This window comes from Pseudochaenichthys georgianus, chromosome 22 (assembly GCF_902827115.2).
Source record: "Pseudochaenichthys georgianus chromosome 22, fPseGeo1.2, whole genome shotgun sequence".
NCBI lineage: Eukaryota > Metazoa > Chordata > Actinopteri > Perciformes > Channichthyidae > Pseudochaenichthys > Pseudochaenichthys georgianus.
Genome location: NC_047524.1, coordinates 9,870,772 through 9,893,374, shown reverse-complemented (window position 1 = coordinate 9,893,374; position 22,603 = coordinate 9,870,772). Strand labels below are relative to the sequence as shown.

The 22,603-nt window shown below is 37.6% G+C and overlaps 1 protein-coding gene and 2 long non-coding RNA genes across 7 annotated transcripts in view; 1 reads left to right on the top strand and 2 right to left on the bottom strand.

Moving 5' to 3' along the window:
• The window catches only part of LOC117467509 (4-galactosyl-N-acetylglucosaminide 3-alpha-L-fucosyltransferase 9-like), a 65,836-nt gene that overhangs the window by 14,201 nt on the left and 29,032 nt on the right, over positions 1-22,603 (top strand). The gene's annotated exons all lie outside the window — the stretch shown is intronic.
• LOC139436049 (uncharacterized) lies at positions 10,021-12,048 on the bottom strand. 3 transcript variants are annotated; one of them, XR_011645255.1, is made up of 4 exons: positions 11,929-12,048; positions 11,206-11,342; positions 10,583-10,686; positions 10,021-10,421 (listed from the first exon to the last, which is right to left on the bottom strand). It is a non-coding gene; the product is annotated as an uncharacterized lncRNA (long non-coding RNA). The 3 variants fall into 3 exon arrangements; XR_011645256.1 differs by having other exon boundaries at positions 10,587-10,686; XR_011645257.1 differs by lacking the exon at positions 11,929-12,048 and adding an exon at positions 11,632-11,720.
• LOC117467508 (uncharacterized) lies at positions 16,188-22,572 on the bottom strand. Of its 2 annotated transcripts, none has more exons than XR_011645217.1 (8): positions 22,424-22,572; positions 21,701-21,755; positions 21,240-21,320; positions 21,063-21,137; positions 20,844-20,929; positions 20,466-20,528; positions 20,236-20,307; positions 16,188-19,472 (listed from the first exon to the last, which is right to left on the bottom strand). It is a non-coding gene; the product is annotated as an uncharacterized lncRNA (long non-coding RNA). The 2 variants fall into 2 exon arrangements; XR_011645216.1 differs by having other exon boundaries at positions 20,844-20,915; positions 22,424-22,566.

The window sequence follows — 22,603 nt, the reverse complement described above, 5'->3', positions numbered from 1 at the left end:
TTTTTTAAAGATTGCTTTCATATTTACATGATGTGGTTACACTTTGTATGGATTGGCAATATTTACAAGTTTCGTTATTTAACGATATTTTGAGGGGAAAGTGTGGCAGCACAAGCAGGCTATGTTGCTGTCACTGTCAGGGCAGTCACGTCCGTAGTATAGTTGCGCTGCGCTGTCATGTTCTTATATGGGACAGACAGACAGCAGCGATTGCGTTATTGAATGGTAAATATATATATTAAAAAAACACACACACCCAAGTACTTTTTCAGCTGTAATTGCATTATTGCATTATTGCATACTTTTTATTGACAGTTTTGCATTTGGAGAGGCAGGGTGAAAACGGAAAGTTTGGTAGCCTATTACTTATTAAGAACAGTGTATGGAAAAAGTGATGTGTGTTGGAACAAAACAAAGTCAAATGAATGAGAATGAGAACAAAGAGGGTTAGGGTTCAACAGAAAATGATTAATTCAGCCAAAAAACACAATTTGGATTAATTTAAAGTGTAAAACAATCTTCAACACAGACCAAATTAGTGCCCTTGGACAACAAAATATATGGTGGGGCAAAGAAACGATAAATTAAATTGAGAGAGTGGGAGACTGAAAATGATTACTATGATAAATATTCAAACTATTTACAAAACTATTTACAGAAGCTCCTGTTGAACCATGGTTCAACAGAGCAACACAAACAGGTTTGTCAACAATACAAATTAAAATGACGAGGCCACTTTGCCAGGTGGAGGTGATCCAGCGACGAGACAATAAAGCAATTCATATTAAGTTCTGTTGAGACACCACAGGATATAAAACCTTCCAAGCGATGACCTCTCCTCACCTTTCACCTGTCTTTCCTCAGGAGACTGAGGTCCTTCAATGTCTGCAGCACAATAAGCACCCACCCACAATTGTTGTTCGCACAAGCATAATTGTGCGAACAACAATTGTGGGTGGGGGCAAGTAGTAATACAAATGCCACTTCAATCTCATTAGTATGCAGAAAAAGTGACAGGTCGCCCCGCCCCTTTTCGACCGGAAGTCCCGCCTTATTTGATCGGAAGTCCCGCCTTTTTATTTTTATTTTGAAAACCGGAAGTCCCGCCTCGTTCGACCGGAAGTCCCGCCTCGTTCGACCGGATGTCCCGCCCCCGCTTCCGGCGGATGTCCCGCCCCCGCTTCCGGTTTTCAAAATAAAATAAAAAATAAATTAAAATTAAAAAAATGAGAAAAATAAAATGCCGTTGTTTTCAATCAATTAATATGCCTAGGATATATGTCCCGCCTCCTTACCACTTCCTGTGTGGTTAATCCTGTATACAGTATCGAATGTAACTTACAAATACTTGCAAATAACATGAAATTAATCAAAAGTAAGGCATCTTAAAAACATATATTTAAACCTCTCTGTTTTTGCAAACAGGACATGACAGGACATGAGGGGAGAGAACATATGGTGGAGGAGGGGGAACACACACACACACACACACACACACACACACACTTTCCCCGCCCCTCACCCTCTCCCTCTGTCTAAATAAAAAGCCATCGTCTTTAGTCACTCTTAAATATTTTTCAAGTCGAGAGAAAATGGCCAAGAGACGTCTTGATATGAATTTAATCAGCGAGACACCGGTGACAACTTACAGCCATCCGTTGGGTGCTCCAAATCAAAGTAAAGCATATAAAAAACAGATATTTTAAAAAGTCAGCCTTTTTGCTAGAGGATAAGGGAGGGGGAAAACCCCAAACCCCCTATGGAGAAGTCATAAACCCCCTATGGAGACAAACATGTTGTAAACAGAGGGAGGTAGGTAGGTAATATACTTAAATATATATAGAAAGTCAGAGAATATTTATCAGAGGATAACGCATATACATTTGTACAAGTCGACACGGGTGCATTTTGTTAAGAAAACAGAGTTTTCGTACTCAGACCGCTGCAACAATTTCAAGCAGATCTCTGCGATATGCAGTCGCTGTCCGAATATAATGATGGCTTTAATTATTTGTTAACAGTCATAAATGTATTTAGAAAAACCTGTGCTCAAACATTAAAAAGAAAAAGAAGGGTAAGGTTACCAAAGCTTTTTGATACAGTTTTTAACACACAGCGAGATCCCTAAAAAGTTACAAACAGCTGAGGGGAAAGAATTCTTTAATAAAGTTTAATAAAGTTTTTCAAAACTTGTTGAAGAAAAACGGTATACAACATTATATATAACCGCCATTGACATAAAGGCATGTATGGTAGAAAGATTTAACCGTACGCTGAAAACTAAAATGTGGAGGTATTTTACAGCTAAAAACACTCCTAGACCTATGATAGTGTTTTTTATGTATGACAACTCTACAACTGGTAGAAAGTTAAGTACTTTTTCTGAGCAGATTTTCTTTAAGACTGTGACTCTTAACTAACCAACCCCCGAGAGACAGACATACTCATCCACTTTTCAACGTATTTTGTTTTTGTCTTTCTCGCTTTTTTTTTCCATTATATTTTTGGAAAAAACTACATAGTGATTGCTAGCAAAAATACAACATGCAACTAATACATTATACAATATTACGACTTTTGGCGATATTTTCAACACAATATACTTGTACCTTTTTTTTTTTTTGTAGGACTTCAAGATATGTTGCATGTCATGCATAAACACGGTGTCATCTTTCTTGAAACTGATGTGCTGTCCGTTTTACAAACAAGTTATGTTTATGCTTCTTCATCCTATGAATGTTCCTCCCCCGTCCCTCTTCACAATAACAATCAAGGTGGATCTGTGAAATGAAACACCTCTTCCCAAAGCGTGACTACCCTATTGAGGGCATGCGTCTAAGGCAGTAGGGTCTAAATCGATGGGCCAGATATACTAACATGCAGAACGTACGGTATGTTTGAAAAAGACTAACCATTTATCCAGTTCAAGCTGTCTTTAAGATGTGACATCGCGCTCTGACTATTTCCCATAAAATCGTGACAAACTATTACTTGTTCTTACATTTGACCTCTTGCTGCTTGGTTGAAAATGATAGATGAAAAAGAACTTTTTTAAAAAGAGTCAAACCACAAATGTTTTAAGATTGTTACAAAATGTAAAAAATAAAAAAGGTCTGGAGACAAAATTAATTCAGGTGACTCTGGCTTTATTAGGACAACAGACATATAATACAAATGGGTTAGGGGTTAAATATAACCATCGTGGACTTAATAGTCTAACAAAATACTTTTATCTGAATACATTTTGTTCTTTTTAAGAGCACTTTTTGAAATTATTTATTTATTATTTCAGTGGAACAATCCAGTGTTTGTTAACATTAACGCTTTCTTCTCTTTTTCTTGTGTTACTAAGATACTTTTAAACACACTTTGCAACACTTGTTCAGATAAAACAAGGTTTTTTCTTTTCTGATAAACTTACATATTTTAGTTATTTTATGTTACCAAGATACTTTGAGATACACCCTGATGTACGCAACACTTAACAAAAGGGTATAATATGAAGTAGTTGGTAAGGAAGGGGTTTTTCTTTAAGGGTGTAAAACTTTAGAACAGGGTAAAATATTCATTAATTTGTATTGAATTGAGTTTTCTTTTTTGATTTTCAACATACTATTTGTACACAATGACTTTTCCATATTTCTGATAAACTATACTTTTTCCGTAAAATCATGACAAACTATTACTTATTCTTAAATGTCACCTATTGCTGGAGATGAGATGAAAAAGCTACAACGCTTAAAGAACTTTTTTTCTAAAAACTCTCAATTCTATAATTGACTCCCCCATTCAACGCAATGAGCCCCACCCTCCACTCAGCAAATCTTCTAAAACGAAGGACCTCACTAAGACGATCGTTGTAAACTAGCTATGGAGCAGAGAAAAGCTAAGACTCCCCCCGCGAGTTGCAGTCAGGAACAGAGTCCACCAGCGACACCACCATGTGGGAAACCCGAATCTTGCAGTACTACTGCTGCTGATGCTACTCCTCGGGTCAAGAAGTCTCGGTTTAGGGACACAGTGAAATCGGAATTGTTTTATATTCTGGAGATGGTGATGTATCGGTACAGAAAAGAAATCTGCAAAGAATGCCGACAATGACAACCGACACTAGAATAGAGATCCTCCAACAGTCTTTTAATACATATTCTGGCACTGTCGCCAATTTGGGCAATTCCACAGTATCGCGCTTTTTCTCTCATTATACTGAAGCAAAGTTCTGCCATTGCTTTTGGTATTTGTTCAACACATTCGCAGCAGTCGGTTAGCGGGAGATGTTCTATAAGATTATTATGATCCGGTAATGGCTCTACAACACCATCCTCTAGTTTAAATTTCTTCACTTTGTTTCTTTTTCTTTTCACCTTCCTTCTTTTTGTCTTTTTAGTTTTCCGTCCTATGGTCCCTTTTCTTTTCATTCGCATTCTGCGTTTGCTTTTAATTTTTCTTCTCCTTTTCATGTTGCTTTTTCTTTTTCTTCGTTTTTCTTTACTTTTTCTATTCTTTTCTGCTAATTGTCGTTTGCGATCTTGGCGAGTGGTATGAGATATACTGTTTCTATAAAGGTTATCTATAATACCATCTTTTAAAGAAAGATATTCTTCATATGTCATGTTATCATGGTCCTCTTTTGTCCTAAAAACCTTACATGGATATGATATAGATGAGAGCTCTTCTTCGGGGACATCCTCTCCCCTACTTTGTAACATCCAGTCATTAAGCCCATATCCATTATCCTGGTGATAATAAGGGCAGGCTACATCAGACTTGGTTTTTCTCAGATCCATGGCTAGTTTTTAACGGTCGTCCTTAGTTTTATATGATTTGCTGAGTGGGTGGGACATATTGCGTTGAGTGGGAAGGCTTCATCTGTAGAAAGTACTCTGTTTGAGGAGATTTCGTAATAATGGCAGTTTGTCATTTTGAGGGTATTTCAGTGAAACAAGGCTGTTTTGAACATTTGACAGATTTATGCTTAAATTCTCTGGTAAAGTTACTGAAGATACACTTTGTATATAAAAGCTGAAAAGTAGATAATGACGCGTGCTTTGTGTGTACAGACACACAGAAAACACTGAAAAACACAACAAGAAGGACTGTAATACACATGTATCAGACACGCTCCCCTTGCTAAAATGATGACAACAGTTTTTAGATGTAAAAAACCATTTTTTTCACACGCAAAATCAATAGTTATACTGATTGTAGCATCCCCAGGACAGTCTCCCATATTACTGGAGATATCGTGATGGAGTTTTTTCACTTCAGTCAAAATATTCACGTCTATGCTGTTTTCGACGCAAAGATGCATTACATCTACAAACAGAGCATACAATGAGAGCACATGATACACTGTTGATGTTTGTTTCATTTCTGAGATAATGTTACAGAATGTTTCGGAAAATGAAGATTCCAGGACCACTTTAAATGTTTCGTTTACAATCATTTCCCAATGACCCGGAATAGTACTGCCAGAACGAACGATATCCAAAATGTCTTCTAGTTTATAAACTTCAGCCATTCTGCTTACACGGGGGTCACTACTCATTCTGTTTTCAATCGTCCCCATCATCACACTTATTAAACGGGTAAGGACTACATTATGATCAATATATACAGAGCGTTTTGCATAGTAGTTTCCCATTTTTATTTTACTTAAAGAAAAAAGTCACTGCATTGAACAAGTCCCTGGCTTCTTCTCCATCCGACTGCTGTTTGTTAGTCTTCTTCTTCTTCTTCTCCATCCAACTCTGTATGGATATTTCAAGTCTCTCCTTGAGGCATCTGCATTTTACAAGCTTGTGCAGAAAGGCTTCCGAAGCGCGTCCTATCCTCAGTTTATCCTCGCAAATGCCTTTTTCAATAAGACTCTGGTCAATCACTGCAACGAAGTCGGCGAGCCAAAGTCTTTTCATTAACGCTTTGTAATTGTTTCTGAAGAAGAAATCGGGCATGTCATTCCGACAATCGTGTTGCCTCTGGTCGGGGTTACTGCGTCGGCATTCTTTGCAGATTTCTTTTCTGTACCGATACATCACCATCTCCAGAATATAAAACAATTCCGATTTCACTGTGTCCCTAAACCGAGACTTCTTGACCCGAGGAGTAGCATCAGCAGCAGTAGTACTGCAAGATTCGGGTTTCCCACATGGTGGTGTCGCTGGTGGACTCTGTTCCTGACTGCAACTCGCGGGGGGAGTCTTGGCTTTTCTCTGCTCCATAGCTAGTTTACAACGATCGTCTTAGTGAGGTCCTTCGTTTTAGAAGATTTGCTGAGTGGAGGGTGGGGCTCATTGCGTTGAATGGGGGAGTCAATTATAGAATTGAGAGTTTTTAGAAAAAAAGTTCTTTAAGCGTTGTAGCTTTTTCATCTCATCTCCAGCAATAGGTGACATTTAAGAATAAGTAATAGTTTGTCATGATTTTACGGAAAAAGTATAGTTTATCAGAAATATGGAAAAGTCATTGTGTACAAATAGTATGTTGAAAATCAAAAAAGAAAACTCAATTCAATACAATTTAATGAATATTTTACCCTGTTCTAAAGTTTTACACCCTTAAAGAAAAACCCCTTCCTTACCAAGTACTTCATATTATACCCTTTTGTTAAGTGTTGCGTACATCAGGGTGTATCTCAAAGTATCTTGGTAACATAAAATAACTAAAATATGTAAGTTTATCAGAAAAAAAAACCCATTGTTTAACTGAACAAGTGTTGCATACATCAAAGTGTGTCTAAAAGTATCTTAGTAACACAGGAAAAGAGAAAAAAGCCTTGATGTCAACAAAACTGTATTTTTCCACTGAAATAGCGTTAAAATAAAAAAAAGTGCCTTTAAAGAAAATGTATTCAGACAAAGTATTTTATTTTAAAAAAAAAAAAAAAAGTTTAAGGTTTTGCATACATAAAAAGTGTATCTTACAGTTCCTTTGTGAGAGAATTACACACAAATCTGCCAAGTGTCAGGGAAAATTGTTAAAATCACAAACTTACCTTTTAGAGAAACAGTCTTTAAGAAAAAATCTAATCAGACTGTACTTCATTTTCTAGTTTTAAGGTTTTGCATCCCTCAAAGTGTGTCTAAAAGTATCTTGGCAAGAGAAAAAAGCCAAAATCTGCCTTTAAAAGAATCCGAATTCCTTATAAAGTACTTTATATTCACCCAGTTTCAGTTTTCAGACACCAAACTGTATCTAAAAGTATCTTGGTAACACAAGAAAAAGAGTAAGTGTAATTTCTTCGGTAATGTTACAGAATGTTTCTGAAAAATGAAGATTCCGGGACCACTTTAAATGTTTCGTTTACAATACTATTACATATAGAGGAGAGCTCTTCTTCGGGAACATCCTCTCCCCTACTTTGTACCATCCAGTCATTAAGCCCATATCCATTATCCTGGTGATAATAAGGGTAGGCTACATCAGACTTGGTTTTTCTCAGATCCATGGCTAGTTTTCAACGGTCGTCTTGATGGGGTCCTTCGTTTTAGATGATTTGCTGAGTGGGGTGGGACTTATTGCGTTGAGTGGGGGGAGTCAGTGTAGAATTGAGAGTTTTTTAGAAAAAAGTTCTTTAAGCGTTGTAGCTTTTTCATCTCATCTCCAGCAATAGGTCATCATTTAAGAACAAGTAATAGTTTTGTCAAGATTCTACAGAAAAAAGTCAAAAAAAAAAAGTATAGTACGTCAGAAATATGTAAAAGTCATATAGTATGTTGAAAATCAAAAAAAGAAAACTCAATTCAATACAAATTAATGAATATTTTACCCTGTTCTAAAAGTTTTGCACCCTTAAAGAAAAACCCCTTCCTTACCAACTACTTCATATTATACCCTTTGTTAAGTGTTGTGTACATCAGGGTGTATCTCAAAGTATCTTGGTAACATAAAATAACTAAAATATGTAAGTTTATCAGAAAAGAAAAAACCTTGTTTTATCTGAACAAGTGTTGCAAAGTGTGTTTAAAAGTATCTTAGTAACACAAGAAAAAGAGAAGAAAGCGTTAATGTTAACAAACACTGGATTGTTCCACTGAAATAATAAATAAATAATTTCAAAAAGTGCTCTTAAAAAGAACAAAATGTATTCAGATAAAAGTATTTTGTTAGACTATTAAGTCCACGATGGTTATATTTAACCCCTAACCCATTTGTATTATATGTCTGTTGTCCTAATAAAGCCAGAGTCACCTGAATTAATTTTGTCTCCAGACCTTTTTTATTTTTTACATTTTGTAACAATCTTAAAACATTTGTGGTTTGACTCTTTTTAAAAAAGTTCTTTTTCATCTATCATTTTCAACCAAGCAGCAAGAGGTCAAATGTAAGAACAAGTAATAGTTTGTCACGATTTTATGGGAAATAGTCAGAGCGCGATGTCACATCTTAAAGACAGCTTGAACTGGATAAATGGTTAGTCTTTTTCAAACATACCGTACGTTCTGCATGTTAGTATATCTGGCCCATCGATTTAGACCCTACTGCCTTAGACGCATGCCCTCAATAGGGTAGTCACGCTTTGGGAAGAGGTGTTTCATTTCACAGATCCACCTTGATTGTTATTGTGAAGAGGGACGGGGGAGGAACATTCATAGGATGAAGAAGCATAAACATAACTTGTTTGTAAAACGGACAGCACATCAGTTTCAAGAAAGATGACACCGTGTTTATGCATGACATGCAACATATCTTGAAGTCCTACAAAAAAAAAAAAAGGTACAAGTATATTGTGTTGAAAATATCGCCAAAAGTCGTAATATTGTATAATGTATTAGTTGCATGTTGTATTTTTGCTAGCAATCACTATGTAGTTTTTTCCAAAAATATAATGGAAAAAAAAGCGAGAAAGACAAAAACAAAATACGTTGAAAAGTGGATGAGTATGTCTGTCTCTCGGGGGTTGGTTAGTTAAGAGTCACAGTCTTAAAGAAAATCTGCTCAGAAAAAGTACTTAACTTTCTACCAGTTGTAGAGTTGTCATACATAAAAAACACTATCATAGGTCTAGGAGTGTTTTTAGCTGTAAAATACCTCCACATTTTAGTTTTCAGCGTACGGTTAAATCTTTCTACCATACATGCCTTTATGTCAATGGCGGTTATATATAATGTTGTATACCGTTTTTCTTCAACAAGTTTTGAAAAACTTTATTAAACTTTATTAAAGAATTCTTTCCCCTCAGCTGTTTGTAACTTTTTAGGGATCTCGCTGTGTGTTAAAACTGTATCAAAAAGCTTTGGTAACCTTACCCTTCTTTTTCTTTTTAATGTTTGAGCACAGGTTTTTCTAAATACATTTATGACTGTTAACAAATAATTAAAGCCATCATTATATTCGGACAGCGACTGCATATCGCAGAGATCTGCTTGAAATTGTTGCAGCGGTCTGAGTACGAAAACTCTGTTTTCTTAACAAAATGCACCCGTGTCGACTTGTACAAATGTATATGCGTTATCCTCTGATAAATATTCTCTGACTTTCTATATATATATATTTAAGTATATTACCTACCTACCTCCCTCTGTTTACAACATGTTTGTCTCCATAGGGGGTTTATGACTTCTCCATAGGGGGTTTGGGGTTTTCCCCCTCCCTTATCCTCTAGCAAAAAGGCTGACTTTTTAAAATATCTGTTTTTTATATGCTTTACTTTGATTTGGAGCACCCAACGGATGGCTGTAAGTTGTCACCGGTGTCTCGCTGATTAAATTCATATCAAGACGTCTCTTGGCCATTTTCTCTCGACTTGAAACATATTTAAGAGTGACTAAAGACGAGGGACATCCGGTCGAACGAGGCGGGACTTCCGGTCGAACGAGGCGGGACTTCCGGTTTTCAAAATAAAAATAAAAAGGCGGGACTTCCGGTCAAATAAGGCGGGACTTCCGGTCGAAAAGGGGCGGGGCGACCTGTCACTTTTTCTGCATACTAATGAGATTGAAGTGGCATTTGTATTACTACTGGGGCATTTTACAAATATTTACAAACAACTATTTACAAAAAAGCAACTATTTACAAAAAAGCAACTATTTACAAAAAAGCAATACAGAACTCTAGTCTAGGGCATCCAGGGGCCTAATCATTTTGAAAAAAACAAGAAGGTTCCTTTGTGAAAGGGACATCCTCATCATCGGTTTCCTGGGCCCTAAAAAGCAGAGCAAGAATAGGAACAGTGGTGAATAATGGGAGAGAATACAGTTGGGAGCAGACTGAACAGAGGACATAGCAATATTCATGTTAAAATGTTTGCACAATAAATATTATGGCACTTTCGTTTATATTGCATTTTAATAGATCAGTTGTCATACATAGCATTTGGGTGCTCTAATCGATCCGAGAAGGGGTTCCGGATGTATGGCTTCCCTAAGGACGTAGAGCGAAGGAAGAGATGGATGGCAATGGTCAACAGACAAAACCTGTGTCTGACAGAGGACAACAACAGCAGAAAACTCTGTCATGTAAGTAATGTTCACAGAGGTGACATGACTTATTAACATTTTAAAGGGCATCATATTTCCAAGTGTAGAGAATTATGACTCTTCAATGACATTTGAAGTGTGCAGGGGAAACTGATCAAACCTACCTACCCACAGGTACACTTTGAAGACGACCAATATATTGGCAACAAATCAGGAGGAAATTTGAGGTTGAGGCCAGATGCTGTTCCAACAGTATTTATACATCGGCCTAAACCGAAAAGGAGAAAATTCACGTCAAGGAGTATGCCTCCAGCTGTCAGGAATAATGACCACACCTATTACTGCACATCAAACATTGGTATGATATATGAAGCTAACAATGTTTCCCATGTTATATAATTCAAGGATAGACTACACTCCTAATGCAACTTTCAGATTATACAGCTTCAAAAATACCAGGGTTCAGGGATTCTCTGAAGACTCATATACCACATGGAGATCATCTACAGATTTCTTCATACTGTAACATTGCCAATAGGCGAACTTAGATGAATGTCACTATACTGTAGGAGTATAGTGTACCCTTAAATGACAATAGGTGCACATGTAAAGGCAGCATACACATATAACAGCAATTGCCTTGTTATTGTTACAGAGATTCAGGGAGATATTGAGGTGGAGTTCCAAGGGAATGAAAGGGACATCACAGACAGAGAGAGTGAGACAGATGTCAGCAGACTGCCAGGGGCCAGTATGTCAGGGGCCGAAAATCAAGAGGCCACCTTACCAGAGATCAGTGTGCCAGGAGCCAGTCAGTCAGGGGTCAGCTATGAAGAGGCCAGTTTGCCAGGGTCAGGTGCTCCAGGGACCAGACTGCCAAGGGCCAGTTGTGACCGGGCTCACGTGGAGGATCTAATGAGGCAACTGAGAAGGGAGAGATTACTAAGAAAGAGAGCCGAGAGGGCTCTGGTAAACCAGAAGAGGATTCATTCGGCATTAAAAAAAAAACACTATTTGATTCATCTAAAGTTTCAAAAAATCTTCAACACAGACCAAATTAGAGCACTTGGGCAATCAAAAAAAGGTGGGATACGGTGGGGGAAAGACACCGTGAAAAAAGCAATACAACTAAGGTTCTGTTGTGGCACTACAGGATATAAATGAGAGAGCTGGTCTGCTGGTATTAAAATAATTTAAAAGGGGTGCACTTTACCGTCCATCAGATGAGGTTTTCCCCCGTGTTCAGAACGTGGAGCAGCTGTTCCGTGTGAGGATGAGCGATTCCCTCATGGAGTCCTCAAATGCAGTGTCACAGTTGGAACAAGAAGCCATGTTGCTGGACAGCAACCTGCCCTCATGCCATGACCTGAAGAAAAAAAATCCTCTCAACATACATCAGGCTGAGGTTAAGGATTGCATCAAAGTGCATCAGGGCTGAGAGGAAGGATACACATAAAGGGTATCTTGGCAGCAAGAGTCAGAGTAAGAAGGCAAAGAAGACCCAACAGACCTCTGCACCGAAGGTCATAACATCTAGGCCACTGCCAAACACCTTACTCGTTGCCATCGATGTACTTGGCATCTCCATTCCCGGTCCTCCATCAGCAGCCTCCAGCCTCCTCTTCCTTCAGCAGCAGCACCCTCCTTCAGCAGCAGCCCCCTCCTCCAGCAGCAGCCCCCTCCTTCAGCAGCAGCAACAGCCATATGAGGCTGAATAAAAAAAAGTGCTAATTATTATTTTAAAGTGTTTATTTTGTTTAAAAATAAACATTTTGGATGCATGACCATGTTTTAGGCTCATCCTTCATTCACTGCTGTAGAGTAGCCTATTCAGTAGGCTATTATATTTTTAAGACTGAATAATACCTTTGAAGAACAATCATTAAATTAGTGTGTATATTACAATACAAAGGATTCTATCCTAGCATGCCATCAAGCATTAAAAAGTAGCGCTAGGCTAGTTGTACAGTACAGATGAGTTAACACGGAACAGTACCAAAAAAAACTAAGTACAGTCAACATGTCACATAATGAAATGTTAGTATATCCCAAAATGCAATGAAATATTTATCACAAACGCCACCTCATTTCTACTAGTGCTAGCAGTTAAGTCATATCATACAGAAAAAGCCGACTAAGGATGGCTGACACGGTCAGGTTCAGCAGATAAAAACCAAAATAACAATAAAAACACATAATCAATCTAAATCCTGCTTGTTAGTTACCCAGCATCATTGATATATAAGCTGCTAGCGATTCATTACTGAAATCTTACCTTCAAATCAAAGCTGACGAAGTCGCGCTAGCTAACTAGCAGGCAATGCTAGCAAAATGGGTTGTAATAACCAAGATAAAATATAGATAATTACGCTGTGCATATACAAATGAAGACCAGTATAAGCATCATAAAGGGCCTCTGATACAATATAGACAGTTGACAATTGAAAAGAGTTCGATATTTCAGCAACTTACCTCTGGAACTATTCGACGCGCTGTAATGTAAGTGAATGGGGTCCAACGCCCAAATGACAATATGTTGAACTATTTCGATGTCCATACCCCGGAAGTAGGCGCCGCCATTTTTTACAACGGAGGTCTATGGGAGTGTCGTAACTCTTAGTATCTCTAGGGCTCTGCTCCCGCCCTCCACGGCTTTATAACATAACATGTACATCACTTCGCTGTACAACTTTTTTTTGGGGGGGGGGGGGGGGGGGGTAAGCACAGTTAGTACATGTTTATAAAACGGACAATTCAAATCAAGCAATCTGATGTTTCTTAGTCGTGATATAATGAGCGTATATCCCGGGTATAATTGTAGTTACTTTTCACAAGTCAGTATCCCTCCGCGTCTGAGAACCGTTACAACCATATGGTTACAACTGTTACATTACGTCCGTCACGAAACTAACTAACTAACAAAGCTTAAAATGGAAACATTTAAGGTTAACTTCGACCTCCGGGGTGGCCTTACTATGGAGGAGTGGATTGAGAAGTGCCTATCTCCAGAAAAAAAAGCACCTAAACGACGACAATGCTGTCTGTCTAATATGTTCTCTAGCTGTTATTGTTGTTGCATAGCAACCACCTCGCACTATGTGTTGTGCAGAAGGCAACGGAGGGACTATTTTATTTTGAACATCATTATTTAATAATAAAAACTATTTAAATTGGAGTGTGTATTTTTCTTTCACATTGCCAGCCACACGTGGTAACCGTTTTATAAATGCAATAGCTCACTTCAGGCCGTGATATACGAATATCTATACAATATGGTTGTCGACACTCCGCTTCGCGTCGGGCCGAACCAAGCCGTAGCACAACAGTGCTGGAGCAGAACAACAGTCTGGAGGAAGAAGTGGGCCGGTCGGAAAATTCACTAGCAATCCCCCCTCCCAGAGCTCTCTATATATCTATATATCTCTGTATGGCGCTGCCCCCTCCCCCCGTTGACAATTTACTAGCGATAACGAGGGCCGGTCGAGATTCCCGGGCTGATTTTTAGTCCCAGTACGCCGCTGAACGTAGCTATTATGTAAGGTGCTGGTATATATATATATACACTAACTGTGCTTCCTCCCCACCCCAAAAAAGTTGTAAATCAAACAAGTGAAGTACATGTTATAAAGCCGTGGAGGGCTGGAGTTTATAAACCAAAGAGTAACCGCCCTGACGGGACGCTGTAATAACAGTAAAGGGAACGCACCCGCAAGGACACCTGGCCTCCTATTGGTTGAGGGATTTTGACAGGATTGTTGCACAAAAGTTTCGACAGACTGCTGCACAGAATAATTCTGAGCAGCAATATATCTGAGTGCAAGTGTACAGTTTGAGCACAAGCAGAGCAAATCTAAGTGCAAGCAGACACTATTTGAGTGCGAGGGCACTATTTGAGTGTGAGGACAGAGTTTGAGGGAAATAAATACATAAAGTATGCTCTCAAAGTTAAATACCACGCTCTTGAATAAAGATAGGGAATAACCCCCATACCCCCGCCCTCCTGCTGATAGTTCACGAGCGTCAAGCTCCTCAACCCCCCCCCCCCCCCTTGATAATTTAATTCTCGATCGTTGGCACGCTGATAACAATTATTTATTTATTTATTTTTTAATGGCACTTCATATTAAAAAGGTTGGACACCCCTGATCTAAACCCTCAGAGTCTTTTACCTCACTGAGCTGTAGTTATCAGCCTGTCTGACATGAGAGCTCTCCCTCCACATTATTGTAGAAACAGCTTCTTTTATCCATTAGCGCAACATAAGCTAAAAACAAGCAGTATTAACCAGTGCATGAAGTAAAGTAAAAATAATCCATTATAAGTACAATCCTCATATATCATATTATTGTTTAAAACCAAAAAATACCTCCTTACATAGATGTTCTTAGTAATTGGCTGTGGGTGTCCTATAGCCTCCCCTTATGAAACAAAAATATATTGTAATATATTGGAAAATATAATACAATATATTGGATCATACATTTCCATATATGGGAAAGTAGTCCTTATATTTTGAAATATATTGCAATATATGCATGGACCATGTATGGCTATATATTGATAAATATAAAAAAAATATATTGCAATGAAAACAAAAACTGCACTATTTATTTTTATTTATCCTTTATTTATCCAGGAATGTCCCATTGAGATACAAGATCTCTTCTTCCAGGGAGTCCTGACCAACACGGCACTATACATTTTTATATATAATAGTTTTATTGAAACACTCATTTATCTTTCATGAGTTACACAAGTTTACATAAAGTTGAACAGATATTCATAAACAGTTATCTCACTTCGTTTTGTATAGTGACCCACTTTATATATGAACATATGTTTGATGGTATATATGAAAAAAGTACAATTCCATTGTCCATTGAATTATGGAACACAATATACAGTTTATAAATATATACAGACACACACATGCACAAATATATATATATATATATATATATATATCCACCCATATGCATATATGTGTGGATATATGCATATATGTATATATATATGGGTGGATATATGCATATATATATTTTTGCATATATGTGTGTGTCTGTATATATTTATAAACTGTATATTATGTTCCCTAAGTACTTTTTATCTTGTATTTGTTTAATATATATATGTTTAATTTGAAATTGGAAATAACCCAGTACTGAGATATTCTTGGAAATTAAATGAGAATCCATAAAACGGCTGGCGTTTGGATTCTGGTTACGGCCGACCAGCTATTTGGAGTTGAATGCAGCCCATCCACGCCAGACAGCTCAAAACAGTAATCGAACGGGCCACTTCCGGCTGACAGTGGCAGAGGATCATGGATAATGAGCTTTCCGCTATCCAAAACGACCCTCCCTATCGCTAAACAAATATTTTGTATAACTCTCTAAAACGTGTTAACGTTCTCATTGGACACATTACGTGCCAGTGATCATCACCAATCAATCTCACAGATTTCGAGGAGGCCTCCCCTCTCCAGCAATAGATTGATCTGATTGGCAGATTCAAATGCAAATGCTTGCATGTTGATGATGGGATTATGGCGCCGTCAAAGAGAAAACAATCAGGTGCTTCGAAATGGAAAATGTAAAAGAAAAATATATTGTAATATATAATACGATATACTGGATCATACATTTCCATATGGGAAAGTAGTCCTTATATATATATTTTTTAATATATTGCAATATATTGATACATATAAAAAAAATATTACAATGAAAACAAAAACTGCACTATACATTTGTATATGTAATAGTTTTATTGAAACACTCATTTATCTTTCATGAGTTTACATAAAGTTGAACAGATATTCATCAAAATAATATCAAATTCATAAATATATACAGACACACACATATATATATATATGTATACAGTACACACCCACGTAACTTGGCAACTTGTTTAAAATGTGTCAGATTCATAACTGTTTTTAAATGGAAGCTAAAGAAACCTAATCAATAAATTGATCCCAAATATAACAATGGTAATTTCTAAACCTGGTTAGCGTATTCATCAAGTTGTGACTTGATAATTGCTATAATACCAAAATATAAACAAGCATGCTATTTAAAAATGCTTCATTAGATGTTGCCACCTTGAGTGGTAATTAAGGATCCCACACCTTCTTAAATATCAACTTCAAAGAACTTTCAAGGCATTCCAGGCCCAATTCCCTAACATTTCGGCATTGTTTGAGACACAGTCAAGGTTAATAATTACTGTTAAAACACTGACCATTTTTACAAAGAGAACTAGCAGGCTTTACAGAAACTCACACACAACAATTAAAAAGAGAGGCTTTTATGTATGAACACTTGTCAACTGTGCTGTGTTAGTGATGAGTATGTGGTCCCTTGCCTTCTCTAACACGGCAGCAAAAGGGGTAAAGAGATTATCAAAATGACTTACATCTGTCATGTCTATTTCAAAAAATATTCAAGGATTTCAAGGATAATGTAATGTAATGAAATAACATGTTGCAGTATAGACACCATTTTGCTTGGTAATACACCAACGTTGCACTTTTCAGTCCTCCCCACTGCATCTTGGAGGTAAGCATGCATAGAGGCTTGCATATTGTGGTAGATCAATGAGCATACATTTTCCTTTGAACATTGTCACATCAAAGATCTGTTTCCTGCCCCGCAATAGTCTTTTTAGACCAACTACATGTTCTACATTAATCAATGTACTGTGTGATCTATCATACTCTCTACCAAGAGCAATGCATTTTCTGGTACCTTGTTGCTCTATGATAATGTAATAGTAAATCGTGATTATGTGTCCATTCTGTAACATAACAGTGAAGCTGTTCCTTTTCACTACTCTAGTGAACTCTTGTGAGTAATACAGTTGTCCATTGACTAGAAGTCTACTGAATACTTTCACAATTGTATCTGCAGTGACTGAAAGTTTCTCTCTCATGGCTAGTATCTCTTCACTAGTAAGTTTTCGTGAATAATACAAATCAAGGGTAACAATCTGATCTGCTACTCTTTCAAATTGCTTCAGTCTTTTTTGACCAGTTAAGTGGTTATACAGCTGAATGCATGCAGGCACAGCATTTCTCAGTGCATCATTTCTCAAAAGAGGCAATACTTGTCTATATGTGAATTCTTTCATTATTTGTAAAGGAACACACTGAGTGCCATGAAACAGTTTAAGTATTTCCCCATTAAATGACTCAAAAATATATCCTGAATGTGCCCACAAAGGTCCCCAATTATTTACAGATTCAGGCAAATGAAGACATAAATGTACGTTAAATGACACATTTTGCTTTCCATAGAGTGTTTCAAATTGTTTGACAAAATCTACAACCAGTTTTTCACATCTTTTTAACTCCTCTGTTGTAATAATGTCCTTGCATAGTAAGAACATGAATGTGACAAGGATTAACCAGTGCTGGTAAAATACCTGGGGCAGAATGCCTTTTAGCACAAAGATACTGTAAAACAGTAACCAGTTCTGCCATTCACTAGCCTTCCAAAACCTTCTTTGCTGAAGAGATCTGGGAACTCTTGTCACATTGCAAGGAGGCCTAATAAGTAAGAGTCGTTGATCAAGTTCGGTCACTTTAGTCCCAAGATAATATGGTTTCTCGTGGTTTTCACTGTCCAGCCACATACTTGCCATTTGTCGAACCACACCAAGATGTACAGTATGCATATGGTCAGGCGGCATGCCAGATATGATGTCAAAGTGTGGAATGTTTATAAGACATGTGGGCCCTTTAACCCCCCTCACAGATGTGTTGGTACGCAGAGCCTCCCTTGCATCACTTATGGTTGACGCATGATCCCTTTTTGGAACATCTTTGAATGGGTAGGCCTTAACAGTACCTTTTCCCTTTTGAACTTGTTCACCAGGATGCAGACAGAGGCTGCACCCGTATTGACCATTAAACTGTGTCATGTTTTGTAGAATGGGCCTGGCAACTGAATCACACATCATAAGAGCTGCCACAAGTCTACATTGTTCCAAAACGCCGTTTCTTTTTAACTTGAAGCCCACAGTTGACAACTTCTGACACTCTAGAGTGAACGGCTTTAAAAATGTATTAACATTTGGTTTTTTGCTGCCGAACCACAAGCCAAAAAGTAGAACATTTTCTTTGCGTACAGGGTAAGGAAGCTCGTTTACAATCCCTTGTAACGGCCAAATACTATACAATGATGACTTAAAAACAGGCACACCATCGCAGTTGAGTATTAAGGAGTGTCCATGAGGACAATCAAGTGGGCCTCCTTTTTCGTTCAGATTATGGTACATTTTACCACTACATATATCTTCATAATTTTCTGAATTACATGTGTTTTTTCCTGAATTGAGACAATTTTCAATATCACTTCTTTGAAGAAGATGTTCCAACTGTGTTTGGATTGGTAAGTATATGAAGAAATTTCCATTCTTCAGTGAGCTGTTTTTATCCCACGTTGTGTTGCACACAGTACACTGCCCTTCACTAACTTGGTCCCCAATGTAATACTCACAGTTTGGACAGTATATGTGACATTGTAGGTGACCTTCTATTGGCTTAAGCTCTTTTAAGAACAGATGCTTTGAGGCTGACACTGTGTTTTCTGGACAGTGAATATTAATCAAATCTAGAAGATCAGAGAGGGCCACACCAGTGAGTGAGTGTCTCAAAACAAATGAGAGTATAAGTAAAAAACTCTGAGCTTTGGTGAGTCGTGAACCAGTGTAAAGTGGCTCTTCATTTACCTGAGGAAACTTAACATTACCGGCTTCTCCCAAATGGGATTCATCAATACTGTCTTCATATTCAAGGGAAATGTGTTCTCCACTGCCAAGATTTGATTCAGAGTCAGAGTCTGTAAAAGACTGCCTCGGTTCAAACACACCGATACCGTCACTGTCATCAAAGTTATCAGGAATTAAGTTATTTGATGACTCTGACGCTGGGCTCAAATTTTGTAGATCACTGATGTGAAAATCACACTCTGTGGAACTTTCATCCTCAAACAAGAGTGGCGATGTAGGATAGCTGGGTGTAAACTCATCACAGTCTGCCTGCAGGCTCTGTAATAGGGAGAAAAAAGTGAATCAGATTTTTTTGGGGAAATTACACGAGACAAAAACAATAAATACAAAAATAGAGATGCATTAAACACAAACATTGTGATCCATATACCTCCACAGACATTTTACAGATGAATGTATTTTTTTGTAGGACTAATTACATTTTAGAGGAACTGCCTGGACTTTAGGACAAACTATAACCAATACCAATTTAGAGGAAGCAGCTTGTGAATTTGAACCTTCGACCAGCTAAATATGACCATGATAAGAATTCTAAATATCTTATTCTGACAAATGTGGATTATGACATTTGGGCATGGTGCCTCTTTACAAGTTAAGTCACAGCCTGCCAAACAGAACAATTCAGAAGAACCTGTTCCTGCAAAATACAAGCACATTTTTTGTTGCCACTTAACCCTAATGCAATCTATCCAGATAGCTTCTGTGTGATTTCACCAGGTTCTGCCACAATTTCCTTGGCTATACCTGTGGTGTACTAAAAAGCAAATGATTTCAGCTGCCACCCCAACAGTGTAAAACAGATTTGGGAACAAATACAAAATGATATAAAAACAAATGTCAAAGCGGTAAATAGGCTTACTTTCATATGTTATAATCACCTACAGTGTACAATATATATATACAAGTGTATGTGACCGTAAGCGCACGTGGCACTGCAACATATGGCTCAAGAAGCTGACACAGATAAGTGTGTATGATATGACATGATAAGTGTGAAACACACCACAAAGCTGAAACTTACAGAGACTTCTGCTCCTGACAGACTTTGTTGCCCACTGAGAGAAGGCCAGGCATCAGAATCTTGATCAGTTATCTAAAAAAACAGATACAAAATTATCCATTACATAATCTACAAAACAACCTGCATGTGACCAATGTTTCCAATATGTAGTTTGGTTAGTTCTTAAAATAATCTTAAAACCTTACACATAAAATGTGCAATTCAAAAAGAAAACATAACGCTAAACTTACGGCTGTGTGGCTGACATCATGCCCATCTTCAGAGCCACTGTCAGAGGAATTGCGATTCAGGTTCTGATGTGTAAGAATATAAAGTATTAATTAACTTACAGTTTTTAAGTAGCTTCAGTGAAATAGTCAAGCACAGAAACAAGTAGGGCTTGAGACAATGACCTGAATCCTATAGCAAAATATATCCTCTTACGCCTTGCCCTGTACAACCATCCATGTGCAATATTTCTTTTTTTAATATGCTGGCTGGGTGGGTACCAGCAGAAATTGAGTATTTTCTTACTCTCCAAGTGCAAAATCAGGCCAGATTCTTGCTATAATTTATAGCGTTGCTAAAGAATACATGGTTCAGAAACACACCACAAAGCTGAAACTTACAGAGACTTCTGCTCCTGACAGACTTTGTTGCCCACTGAGAGAAGGCCAGGCATCAGAATCTTCATCAGTTATCTAAAAAACAGATACTAAATTATCCATTACATAATCTACAAAACAACCTGCAATGTTACCAAGATGCAACGTTGTTAGTTCTCAAGATATTTGTAAGACCTTACACATAAAATGTGCAATTTAAAAAAAAAAGGACACTACACTTACGGCCGTGTGGCTGACATCATGTGCATCTTCAGAGCCATTATCCAAGTCGTGGTCAGAGGAATTATGATTCAGGTTCTATGAAAACAATATCAACATCCTGAATAACTTATGTCATATTTACGTGCAGTCAAAATATGTATATTAATAAAACACAGAAACATATAGGCTGACACTTACATCTACTTCTTCTGTAGTTCCTGATAGACTTTGTGATGATAGTCCACTTATGGGGCTCCAGACCTCAGCACTGTCATTTGGCTTAAAAGGAAGTTCCCACATATTAGGTCCAAAACACTTTATATGTAATGTGCACACATTTTGCAAAAAAAACAGTATCTCCAATACTGTCTCCAGACTAAAAGGAATATTACATAGTGAGTATGCAAGATCACACCCAATCCAATAGCTTGGCATTGTCAACGTTTAAGTATCATACATATTTCAAGATATTGATAATGACCTCTGCTGCAGGAGAGGGTTCTGACAATACAAGACTGAGTATCGGATGTTTTTTTCCACTCTATTTTAAGCATAACAGAGTGTACTGCCTGTCGACAAAATAGATACACTGCACAAGAAACTTCCAAAAAAGTCTAAAAAAAACATATATGTAGATATTATACAAGTTCATGACTCACCAGATCCTGGATTGATTTACGAATCTCAATGTCGTTGGCCTCTGTTAGTGTTTTCCTGTGATAAAGGATTAAAATGACAAGAATGCTTGATTTTAATTAATGTGTATCTTTCAAACACCAAAATATTGTAATATTTCCCTCTAAAAGCTTGTCTATTCATAATGACATTTCTATGTGTGTCTATGTGTTCCTCTCTGAGGAAATTAGCAGTTATGTCTGGAAATTAATTCATGAAAGTACCAAGTTTAAAAAATCACAGTCATAATCCAGCTAACCGAGAATTTGAAAGATGAGTTTAGGGGGCTTTTCAGCTTTCAACATATTTGAGCATTATTCATTTGTAAAACACGTTTTAAAATTATGCCGAAATAACTACATGCTGATACCGGTTAGTAAAAACCATGAATTAATGTGCTTACAAGACAGCAGGCGAAAACCTTTTAAAATGTGGGTTTTCGAATGGAGGTCTAACCTGTATCTGCTCCGCCCAAACTCACAACAACGTCATAAAGACATAAATAAACCAGCGACTGTATTCGCCTTGACACAGACAGTAGGCCTATGTGGTTTGTACATGTATAACTTTGCTCCAGTTTCTGAACAGTCATAATGATATGTGAGCTCTGTGTGCTAACAGCTAACAGCTGATTGGTTTCTGATTCAACGTCAGTGACGACATGCTGATTCTCACCGTCGTTGTCCAGGATGAAGCAAAACACTAACCTCTTTTTCCACCGTTTTGTTCTTGGCGGAATCTCCGTTTTATCGGATCCAGGGAGAATATATTTCCTTTTCAGTCGGTCCATTTTCCCCCTGGGACATAGTAGTTTGCGCACGGTTGTGGGGGTGGTGCGCGACTGCGCGCGACTGACGGACAAGTCGAATGTGATTGGTAGGTCTTCT